Genomic DNA, 13190 nt, shown 5'->3' with positions numbered 1-13190 from the left:
CTTATTATACTAATATAACTGGTAATGATAGCAATGTCTTGTTTATTTCTGCACTTAACTTCCTGTGCCCGAGTCGTCGTGGAAGCGAAGGATATCACTCAGCATTTTCCCTGTTGAAAGTTTTTGTCAACTTGATTCCGCTAAAAAATCTATTACAAAGTGTACGATATGCCGAACTCCGACATATTCATTTATTTTTGTGAGTATATTTTTCTTATAAAACACACAGAGCGCCTGAAATAAATCCTGTATATACGAATGTCGTCCAATAAAATGTTTTCGAATCACTTTCTGTTGTTGACCCCAAAATGCTCCACCAGTCAGGAGTCAATGTGGAGATCGTGTAACTCTAAAGTTTAACAGTATGAAAAGCAGACAAACAAAATATACACCTCTGTTTTGTGAATTAAAAATTTTGTTTGACACATTTGGCACGGATTCTATCGTAAAAATTAAATAAAACAGCGTCAACATAAAAAAAAAGGAAAAAAAGCGGCTCCGGGAGCCGAGTAGCTCCCGAGAGCCTAGCGAGGAGGGAGGCGAGGAGGAAAGAGAGGGAAAAAATAGAAGGAGAAGGGTACCGGAGGACCGGAGCAGAAATGCCCAATCCGAAACCAAAACTAGCTTGGCCGGAACCGGAACCAGCTTATGCTTAATGCCGCCTGCTAGGAGCGCTAGCTGTCACTGGTCTCTGGGCCGCTGGGAGTCCCTATGGCGGTGTCCGCTCTTTACCTTGTTTATATTACTCTATGGCGTCGGTGGTTGTGGTCGGAAGTGAAACAGTGTGCAGACACTTGCTCCAGCTAATATTTTTTTATAGGAAAGCATTACATGCCTCATTACGCGAAAATCCGGCGTCGTCGGCGGCGGCGTGACGGAGCGATGGAACCAATAATGGCCGACAGCGCAAAGAGTAAAAACACGTTAAAAATGCTCGGATTGGCACTACATTTCTCAGGGAGGTTCATCCTCTAAATGAAGTAAATTAATGGCTTTGAAAAAGAAAATTTGCTGCATTTCGGTCTGGGTGGGGATGGAACCCGGCCTCCGGGGTGCGAGACGAGCACGTTTCCGACGCGATGGCGGCTCCACGGTTCCGGCTGACTAAAGGTGTGGCCTAGTGCGTGCGTCATTGGGCATGTCACGTCGCAGCAATCTGGCTGACTAAAGGTGTGGCCTAGTGCGTACGTAATTGGGCACGTCACGGCGCAGCCAATGGGGAGGAAGTGGTGCCACGTCACGAGTATGTAAAATGAGCTCGCAGCCTCCCGCGCGTCACTTGCTCTTCGAATTTTCCTCGGTGCTGTGTCTACTGCGATGGACTCTCGACGCCACGCCATATACGTATAGGCAAACAAACACACCGAATCAGCAGAAAGAACATTACTCCGTGTTGAAAACATCAATCGATAACATTTCACCAAAGGGACTATATAATGCTTTCGCTTTCCCATGCGTAAGCCGTTTTAAGTCTCTACCAATTTTTTCCCGCTTAACGATCCATTTATGAGTACGAGACGCAGTCCGAACGACGACTCCTAGACACGGTATAGGTTTACAAATATACCGGGTGTTTAATCGAAGGACTTCAAAAATTCCTAAAAGAAAAAAAAAACGAAACATTATCCGGGAACAAACTTACAGCCCATAAGGGACATCAAGAATTACAAAACAACAACAGCGACAACAACAACAAGACATTAATTAGTTAAATAATTAACTAAACCTTAGGGGTGGGCGAATAGCGCTGCGAATCGACCACCACCGCGTCAAGCGTAGCCTTCATATTGGCGGGGGAAACCGACGACATACGGTTTCTAAATGCCGTGTTGAAGCTAAGAATGACACTGCACTATTCGATTCGAACAAATAGTCACCCACCTCTACTAGACTTACTGATCAGCTTCAATTAGTGAAACTAAACACGTGGCTCCAATGAGAAACTTGGCAAGCATTGTCGACAACCCCTAAATCAACTCATTTTAAGAAAAATAAAGTATAAGGCAGACAAACAGTTTACGGCGATCAGAAAAAACAAAAGCACAACAACAAAGAAACGCTCAAGTTGGACGCGGCTCTAGGTTTCGGTTTCCTACCGGAGCGCATCTTCGCTGTGCCAGCGGTCCTGCTCCCCCGTTGGCTGAGACGCGCGACGCACGTGCGCCATACTTTCCTCCGTCCAATACGTGGGAGGCGAGGCGGTATAGCTTCGCGCCTCGGCCACTGGGGAGCAGGACCACTGGCGTAGGTGCGCTCCGGTAGAAAACCGAAACCTAGAAACGCGTTCAAATTGAGCGTTTTTCCGGAACGCAGGAAAATGCTGCCCCTGCCTCATATCTTTCTAAAACGAGTTGATTTAGTGGTTGTCTATGAGCTCAGTAAGCATGTCATTGGAACCATACGTTTTTTTTCCTCGCGAATTAAAAGATAGTTAGAAAATTCTAGATAATTATTTAGCTAGTTAGTACGTTTTTTTGCAATCCTTAACGTCCACCGTGGCCGGCACTTTGTTCCCGGAAAGCGCCTCTTTTTTTTCCTCAACGACCCTATATGTTTTTGGAGTTTTGAGAGTCTTCGCTGAAACACCCTGTATTAAAAGTAAAGACAAATTTCGGCTCATTAAAGGTCGCGGTCGTGGACCGCAGTCTTATGCGCCTTTGCTGGAGTGGCTTCGAAGGCGAAATAATATTTTTGTTTCGTTTTTCACTTCCTGCGCCTCTCTGTAAAATATTGCGGGAAAGTTCCGGATGCGGTTGGGCAGAGCGATATCCCGGCATTGAAACTTTAAAATGATATTAAAAAATAATAACTAAGAAAGGACAGCTTAACAAGAAGCAGGCAGCGGGTGATAACAAAGGCCTCGGGCGTTGCGTGGTCGCTGATAAGCCGCTCCAACGGAAGAATTCCAGAATCGTTTTTCTTCCTTAAGAACGGTGCCAAATGAGCTTCTTTATTTTTCAACTAAATATTCTTAAAACGCATTGTCTTCGCCATTGGAGCCTATATCCGGCAGTCACTTTAAAAACTTGTGTGGTGGAAAAAGTTTCCTTGAAAAGCTATCACGATTTACGAGCTTCGAGTGAAATGCGGCGAAGGCACCTGTGTAAATTCGAGAAGAAATTGGAACCAGCGGAAGAATGGGGCCGGGAGGGGCGCGCTGATCGATACGACCTCCATGCCAAGTTGCCATCTTTTGTGGTAGTTTTCTAAGAAAGTACCTCTACTTCCATACCTAGGCTCTGAATTCCGGGATAATTGAAACAAAGTGAAAAATGCGCGAGGAGAAAGAAGAAGCCGCCGAACAACTCAGTCGCAGTTTTCTGGCGCTTCCAGCTATCATTTATTACCTCAGTCGAAACGATACCTTGGCAACTCCCACTGAAAGATAAAAATAATTAAAGCAAGATCCATTGGTGGATCCTTAGGGAATGCGTTGGCATGACCCTTGGTAAACGCCGCACACGTCCCACTTTGGGAAACGCTAACACTGACCCCTTCCCTTTTCTGTTTTGGCTTTCTCTTTTGGTTCCTCTATTTTTTGCTGCCTCTTTTTAGCGTTATTACGGCGTCAGGGTTAGCGCTGCCTAAAGGGGAACGTGTGTGACGTTTCCCGAGGGTCATGCTGACGCATTTCCTTAGGATCCATTAATGGATCTTCCTTTAATTTTTGTGGGACAAACCAGGGCATACGCGCTCCGTAGACCTGTAAGTTCAGACTCGCCCCAGCATCCGCGCGCGCATTGGCTTCCGCACCGTTACGTCACCTCCCTCTCTCATCGCCGCGCCGCGCGGGCATCGGCTTCCGCCCGGTGTCTTCGCCTCCCTCTCGCCTTTGTTGTTCACTACTCTCTTCCTCTTTATGCGGCGAGCTTCCCTTTCCCCTACTTTGTCCACGGACGGACGCCGTCAGCATTTCCCTGTCATGTGGGTACTAAGGCTAACAGATTCTTAAGAAACATGCTTCGACGACCGGCAGACTGCTGTCGCAAGCCGATGCCTTCCCTTCGATGAATGCGGCAACCAACATTGAGCAAGAGGCAAGTCAACCAGAGGGTATCTGTCTTCCATCGAACGACAACCTACCATCCCGAGAACTGAATTCATAGCATCGAACAGTCATCGTTCCAATCAAACGACCGCGCATTGGTGACACTCAAGAACCAGAGCCCGAAATTGCGGAACCTCCATCGGAAGGAGCGACATCAACCTACAAGTTCGAGGAAAATATCAATGACGAAATTGACACTGGTTTCACCACTGTCACCTACAAGAAAAAACCGACCGACTAGAATTTTAGTGCTCTTACATCCTACATCCAAAGAATCTTGATTCTAGAAGGTTAACCCCTCCCCATTGTCTTAGCAAATGAGGTACGCGAAATAGTGAAGGAGAAGATCCTACCACACAGAATATTCAAGTACGGCAGCCTTTTGATGAGCGTAGTGTCACTCACCGCAGCAAACCGGCTGCTCACACAGACACCCATCGCTGGAATTGAAGCGAAGGCAACTACCCCCAGGTCTTACTCGGAAAACCTGGGAAAGATTCGAGGTGTCCAACTTCATTACTCCGACAACGATCAGAAATACCTAAAAAGGAAAAAAAAAGGAATACTTAAAAAGAAAAAAAAATGAGCACGAACCCGAGCAACGTAAAAGCTGCTGCTTGCTGTAGAATCGAACGGAGCATGTGCCACAGACGTCCTTCGGCATCGCTATCATTCTGGCGAATGATAGCGATGAAAAAACGTCCGCGTTAGTTTGAACCACACACTTTGCCAGCCTCTGGACGTTTTGTCGAACACAACTCTGCTGTCTTCGCATCAAATTTTTTGCGTCTCGCCTAATTTGGAAAGAGGGGGGGAGGGGGGAGAGGCTTTTTATTGAATTACGCGCTTGCTGCATCCACTTGGTAAAAGATAATACGTCGTCCACGAAACGTCACAGGAGCGCGTGTTTAGACACGAGTCACCACGAAACGTCAGTGTCGACGAAACGAATGTCATGAAAGGTTGTCTGCGGAACGTGTTTTGACGAAACGGTACCAACCCGTGAACTTACCATCTGTTCAAGGGAGAACACCTGACCGAAGCTACTGCGTAGAAAGGTTGTTCCAAAAACTCACAACGAGCGGATTACCGTACCGGCGTTCACCACTGCGCTACTCAGGAAGCGGCCGTTGCGTAGAAAGCGACAGCGTGCGACCACGCGGGACCAGCGAGACCCGTGGACGCTCGCTGTCGGCCGGCGGGCCGGCACTATAAATCACGTGGTCAATGTGACTCAAAATATGAAAGTTATTGAAACATATTAAAAACTCAAAACAATCTCAAAACTTCACAACTTTTAGCCGAAGTATTTATTTAAAAAAACCTGCATAATAGGTTCAAGATATTTTACACAGAAACGCCGCTGAGCGGACGGCATTAGACGCACGTATCTGGACCGCGAGTTGGCTTCTGTGTCCTCTTTTTGTGGAAAGCACAAAGAAACAAGTAAGAAAACAGAAAAACAGATCACTGACGTCATCACTAATGGCTCGTCCTGAAAAGCAACGTCCAAGACCCCCAGTGCCCAGTGCATCTATTTTTCGAATAACTCCAAGACCTCCAGCGTTGCAAGTACGAGCGGATGCATCACAAGAGACACCATCAACTGAGACACCAACATGAACGTTCTCCGCTACCTCCCAGAACAGTACAAACCACCAATCGATGGATAAACTACTACTCACTCGACTACTGTTTCTGGCCGTGAAAGCAATCGTCAAATCGTAGATGGGCGCCGCCGACATCTCAGAGGTAAAATCAATTCTTACTGTGCAACACCTTATTCTAAACACAAGTGTCCCGAAAACGCAAGGAATAGTGTGTATCACCCCAGGACAATCCTTCAGTGAACCGCGAATGCCCCCAGAACTAAAATTGGAGACTTCCGAAAACTCCACGCCGAATATCAATTTCCGGTCTTAAGCAATTTCTGAAGGCCATATCAATGCCAAATTTCGAATAGCTGGACACGTCACGTATTGTTCATCCCGTCCCAGCCGAACCATTATCTGTGTCAGGAAAGATTTACCGTCAGTGCTGGTGTGTTCATCAACATTTGAGGCACCGGAATATGTGGCTTGTAGAGTCAATTTTGGCTCGTCAACGTTGATCATTCACAGCCCGCATTTATGTAGAGCCAGTAGCATCGGTGAAAGAAGGAGATAAAACATCAATATTGGCCCCTTTTACCGGTCTGTAATATATGGGAACTTTAATTCACACAATGCACTATCGGGAAGTGAACACTACGATTAATGGGGGAAAATGATTGCCACTGTAGTTGACGGATATAATCTAGGCGTCTTAAATGATGGCTCTCAGACATTTTTAGTGGATTTTATATTTCAAGTGTATTGAATTTGAGTCTGTGTTCCGAAGACATTTTCCCTCATTTATTATGGCGGGTTGATGTTGAAACGCACGGAACTGATCGCTTGCCCATACTTGTTCAACACTCCAAGATAACATAACCACACGATTGAGAACGAAAAGTACACATTACGAATCGGCGAATGTTCCTGTCGTTAAATATGCTAAAATATAAAAACATTGATACGTTGGACCATTTTTACTTTGATTGTAAAAAACAACTTTAAACGTGCAACACGGTTCATATCCGTTACCCCGGAATTCATGAGTGTTGATGGGATTTACGAAAAACTTCGGGCATTACGACGCCGGGCAGAACGACGTTACCGCCGCTCAGGATGGATAAAGGAGTATATGGAACAACAGCGGTTACATGGACTTATATGACGCAAACTTAAAGAATTCGCCAAACATCGATGGCGAAAACTTTACGTTAAAATATTCTCAGTAACAGATCTCACAAGTTTCTGAAATATTGTTAGAGCTCTTCCAAGGCTCAGTAGTTCAACGGTTCCCACTGCAAGCAATGAACTTATTCTGAGGCGTATTAGAATTAGCAATAGCGGAGGATTTCTGCAAATTATTGGTACGACCAAGCTTCGCAGCTCAAACATGAAAGTACCGTGCCTCGTGTGTCATCGCCAAACAGGCAGTAGACAACGAAAGTGCATCTTAGCATTTTCAGCTGAACTGCGCTTCTTCAATGAGTGAACTTAAAAGGGCACTGTAATCGACTCGTCAGGGTTCGTCACCTGGCCCACACTTGGTTATTTTTTATATGAAATTATTTGGTAAACGTTGGTTCAAATGCGACGAACTACATTCTAAACATGATCAATGCTCTGTTGGTTAAAAGAAATACCCGACCACTGGACAATTGCACACGTCGTACCTCTTCGAAAGCCAGAAAAAACACCAATGGATTTAGCATATTTTCGGCCAGTCAGCCTTGCAAGCTGTGTTGGGAAACGTTCTAAAGAATTTATAAATCAGCAACTACAATGGTGGGCTCGAATCTAGCGACGTTCTCCCGCAACAACTTGCAAAATTGCGTCAAAAACGCTGCATCATGGATTGAATTTGGGACATAATGACATCAGTAGAACACGCTCGTACTATAGAGAAGAACAACAGTTCTTCTCTAAGTACTTAACCAAGTACAATGTGTATTTGGTAAACAGTTAACCAAGTACACATTGTACATTATAAAACTGGGCTCGAGAACGAGTTCTGAGATTGATCAAAATTTTTTCTTAAAATTGAACAAGCTTTCTAAAGATTAGGGATAGCTAAAACAGAACATTCGACACGGTGTACCACAAGGGAGTGTACTAAGCCCCGCACTATTAAATGCGGTCATTGCTCCGCTACCTGGCAATCTTCCACCACCACCCCATCTAACAATTTATAGAGACGACATCTGTATCTGGGCAACGGGTACACGTCTAAAAACTTTACAAGTCCCCCTTCAGAACGGACTGAGCATCGTAGAACTTTTCTTAAGTGAACGAGGAATGGATACTGCGCCTTCAAAAACAGTAATGCTTCCATTCGCAAGAAAGCACTTCAGAGGATTCCAGTTAAAACTACAGGAACAGAGTTTAGAACGCATCTCTCATCATTGTTTCCTTGGCCTAGTTATGGACAAAAGTATTGCTTGGATGAAACATATTCACATGCTAGAAGTAAAGATAGACAAGGTTATCAGCATTTTACGTTTTTTTGCTGGTATTCACTGGTGTGTTCCAACAATATCCATGATAGCTTTGCATTCTGCCCTGTGCGTCAAGCTATTGCATATTCAGTTCCAGTGCTCCATGGATTATCTACGAGTCAAGAAAACAGACTACATTAAATGATCGTTCGGAGTCTTCGGATCTGCTTGGGTGTTCCACGTCCAACTCGTAGACTGCTGGTCTTAGCGGAAACAAGGCGGCTCCCACTCCAAACTTAGCGCGAACAAGAGACCATACACTATTTCCTACGCTTGTCCAGTGAGCATCGCGGACACCCGCTTGCGGAAATTGTGATCATTAGAACAGGCTCACACATTTCCTCAACACTGATATCGTCAAGCATCATTGTTCCTGAAAACACAGTCTGGTTTTCGAACGTCAATCGAGCCCTTTGGAGCTTCCGTGTAGCAGATATCAGCATGGAACTACCCAACATTCAGAAAAAGGCAAACAGGTCTCATCTCGTGATTAGACAGTTTGCACTCTCATATTTACATGACTTTACCGATGGTTACATACTTGTGTAGACTGATGACTGTACAACAGATGAGAGTTTCACCTCAGTTCTTGTAATACCTCCAATGCGAATTAAAAAGTATTTTCATCTGTCACACCGGACATCATCAACCGTGGCAGAAATCTACGCAATTTTGTCTCGGTCAAGCATATAGAAGACGTTGAGCCTAAAATTCGATGGATAATTTTCTCAGATTCCAAAGCAGCTATAAAGGCTCGTTTATCAGTGAACCCGAAAAGTCTAACATATGCAGTCGTTTATCAACTAGATGATTTGATCGATCGAACAATAGGTCATAGTCACTCATTAAAAATACAGTGGATTTCAGAACATAGTCGGATTACCGGAAATATGGAAGCGGACAAACTAACCACAAGTGTGAAAAAAACACAGAAGATTTCTCTTACTAAGACGGACATCAAGAGTTAATTAAACATAACTGCAAAGAAATGGCACTCGCAGTCCCCATATGCTTTAATGAAGAAGGTCGGCAGTCCACTCTTTTCCAGTTAGATCCAAACTTTCGATCCCGGATCCCAAGTGGTCTTCCAAGGAAATTCGGAGCACTTCTTCATCGACTGCGACTTGAATGTTTCTTTGCAAGAGAATTTCGCGATAGAATCGAATATGTTGGCTACCCCAGGTGTGATTGCAGTTATGAGGTGCAAACAGTCGAACCTATACTATAGACTCTCCTAGATTTGAACGCAATCGGTTGCAAATGAAAGTTAGGCTACATATAACTGATAAAATACCGTTCAACCTTAGTAAGTTGCTGGGACCATGGCCTAATGATAAGACACACAAACGAGCTCTCATGGCAATAAAGGAATTCATGGAAGACAGAGATATTTTATATAGTGACTAGTTTTTATTTTGATGTGTTATTGAACTTTACCAACATTTATTTGTCTAGACTCTACAGATAATGTGCATGTGCCAATGTGTAAAATAAACTGGTCAAAACTCACAAAAGGTGACATTTCTTCGCCAAAAGACCATCAGCGACGTTGGTGAACCCTTTCCTTGTTAATACGTGGGCCTGTGTGTCTGTGTGTGCACACGTGGAGAGTGCATATCACATATGGTGTGGTTTAGCACGTCTTTGTATTGTAGAGTTACTTCAATTTATAAAATCGGGTTTGTGTAAGCATACATATTAATGCGAAAGCATTATATGCCCCATTAAGCGAAAAACCGGCGTCGTCGGCGGCGTAACCGAGCGATGGTACCAAAAATAGCCGACGGCGCAAAAAGTATAAACACGTCAAAAAAATCTCGTATTGACTTCAAATTTCGCAGGGAGGTTTCTGTAAACAAAGTAAATTAATGGTTTTGAAAAGGAAATTTGGTACATTTCGGTCTGGGTGGAAATCGAAACCGGGCCTCCATGCTACGAGACGAGCACGCTCCCCGACGCAACAGCGGCTCTTTTTTTTTATACTGCATGAGGAGTGAAACAAGGTTACTCACTTTGCAGAGCTCTCAGTCGCTCGATAAAACAGCCATGATGTTTTTTTGGGGCCCATAACTAAAATTCACGCATTTCGTGGAGAGGTTAAAAAATACTACACCATTCGAGGGCATTTTCAGCCGCTTCATATACACTTTGAACTTGTTGCCCAAGAATAGGAAATTCACATGCTCTTCTTTTCCCTCTAAATCGGCATGACTGACAAACATTCGCGTTTAACGCGAATGTTTGTCAGTCATGTAACAAGTAACATAAACATGTCGAAATGGACCTCATCACTTGATTCCACAGTCAAAAACTGCATCAAACGTGAGTTATTGAAAGTTCCTTTTTCAATGTACTCTGGAGAACGTCCCAGAAAAGTATCGCATCACACAAAAAAGTGAGTACATACTCTACGTTGCCTGGCTTTTTTCAAAGTAAGCAATTCACTTCCCACGGTACGAATATGCCCTTTTCTTTGAGCCACACTTTGACGGGGAGATTGGCGCTGTGCAGTTTGAAGAAGAAACACTTTGCGGCGGCGGGCAGGTACATCTTTACGCGCACAAGAACGTTTTCACCATTACTATTCTGGTACACGCTTCTATAGAGTGGTGGCGGAAAGAGACAGTGAACAAGGTCCCGCGTGAGTGCTTTCCTACTAACACCTGAAAGGTGCTCGCGTGAAAATCGTGGGATTAGAAAGCGCATGGAGGCTACGACCTTTTTCAGAAAACGTACAACCTTCGTTTACCCATGACTATATGAGGTGACCAAGAACAAAGGGATATGATGCGCAGTATTGTTTGAACAAGGCAGCGTATCAGAGGATGTTCCTGGTCGCGCAAGAACATAACACGTGATACAAGCCTCAATTTTTGAATACTCATGCGATCGCAATGAAGTACTTGTAGCACATACCAAAGATCTGCCTTCAGAAAAACATTACACACTGTTGCTCGGGCGAAGATGGACAGATTGCGGTACTTCCATTTCGAAGCACCCCTGCCCAGGTCGGCAGCAACCTCCGACCAGTACACCCTGCTGTTACGGAACAAGCTTATTGGCGTGCCGAGGTACCTGGCTGGCACACAGGTCCAGCTGATGCCCTCAAAAGTCGAGGGCGTCGTGGCCCAGGAGCCGTGCCAGAAACCGCAGCATTTGTTCCAGTTAACTGCTGCACCAGTCGCATCACAAAAGTCTGTGGTCTATTTCACTGTCTTAGCAACACTTTTCTTATCGCGGGAAAAAATAGCTACATCATACGCGTGCATCAGCACCTTACATTCCTGCACATTTCCAAATATATACCCGCATAACGCATTACACTTGTTCACGCGCAGACAAAAGGGTGCTAGATATAGAGCGAATAATAAAGGTGAGAGTGGTCAACCTTGTCTTACGGATGAGCGAACGGAAATGTTACGTGACAATGTTGTCTTTACACTTAGCTTAGTGTGGCAGTTGGCGTATGCCATTCTGAAATCATCTCTTATGATCTGCGTAAGCTGACTCGGGACAAGATTTGTGGTTATATCATGCCACACCCGATCAAAGGTTTTTTCTAAATCTATTTCTGACATGACCGGTTGGCCATTTCCATCCGCACAACACCCAACTATGCTCCTCGCCACATTAATGTTAGTCTGAATCAACCTTCCTTGGATGCCGCACGTCTGGTGGGGTCCAACTAATTCACTAATGACAAACTGAAGCCTTCATGCTAGTATTTTAGTCAAACTTTTGTAAACAACGTTACACAAAGTTATCGGACGTTAACCGCAATTTGGCATTGTCCTCTGATTCAGGAATCAGCACTGTGTGCGTCCTCAGGAAAGTTAAAGGGAGGGCGTTGATAGCTTATGCTTCGCGAAAAACATTGAACAAAAATACATCAAAAAGTTTTAAAACACTTATAAAATTCCTATCAATTTTGCACATCGGCAAATCGTCTACCGTTTGCTCCATTTCATCCAAAGAAATCGGCAGTTCCAGAATTGTTTTCTTGTCTTTTGATATCTGGGGCATGTCAGATATTAAGCTGCCGCCAGTATTGAAATTCTTTGGTTTTACTTTGTCGCTAAAAAGATGGCTGGAATATTCAACAAAACTTTCTTCGATTTCTTTTTTAACCGTTGCTGCGCTCTATCTCGGGCGCAGCAACGCAGTATGTGCCTGCCCCCCCGCTGGCACATACTGAAACGGCGTGGTAATGCCGTTGCTGCGCTCGAACTCGGATAGGTGCTGCGACGCAGTATGCCTAATTTAATCGGCAAACGCGTGCTTCGTGGGTTCTTAACCCGGTAGATAAAGCTGTTATCATGACCCTACGACGACATCCTGATAACGTCTATATTTAGTCTCTTCGAGTCCGGCTTTTATAAATTTCATATCGCCTATCCCGTTTCGGGGGTTTCCCATTCGGCGATATGAAGAATCTGCAGCTGATACTCCGGAATGTCCGCTGCTCACACAGCGAACATTATTTCACTTGACCCAATCCTTCGAAAGAACTGCGAAGTTTCCCTTCCTAAACATTTTCTTAGGAGCTCTTTTAAAATTTTCACGAACTTTGCATCCTTTAGAGTCTAGTGTTAAAACTCTAAAAGTTGCAGTTAAAACCACTTTTCCGTCTCGTTTTGCCCCCATGCGTGACGGCTACTAAACAATGATCGCCGAAAAAAACAGACTTAACACCGTAAAACGAACACTTTTCTCTCATAACGCCGGACACGTAAATCCGATCAAGTCGTGCACATGACAATGACGGAAGGTAAGTGTAACGCATTTCATTAGGCCTACCGGATATCTCTCCTACGACAATTAGGTCATATTCCTCAGTGATTGCTTGGAGAAGAGGGACGCTCCTATCGTTACGTGAGCTTACAGGCATTCTGTCCCGAGCCTCGCACACGCAGTCAAGGTTGCCCATTAAAACGTTGACCCTGCGGATATCCAAAAATATCTCCAGTCCTCAGAAAAAATCACCGCTCTCGCAGGTTTTACAAGGAGTGTACACACAAATCAAAAGCCATTGCAAGGTATACAGTGAAAATCACAAAG

Source organism: Ixodes scapularis, unplaced genomic scaffold, assembly GCF_016920785.2.
Source record: "Ixodes scapularis isolate PalLabHiFi unplaced genomic scaffold, ASM1692078v2 PGA_scaffold9__187_contigs__length_104089568, whole genome shotgun sequence".
Taxonomy (NCBI): Eukaryota; Metazoa; Arthropoda; class Arachnida; order Ixodida; family Ixodidae; genus Ixodes; species Ixodes scapularis.
Note: the sequence above shows the minus strand (reverse complement) of the source record.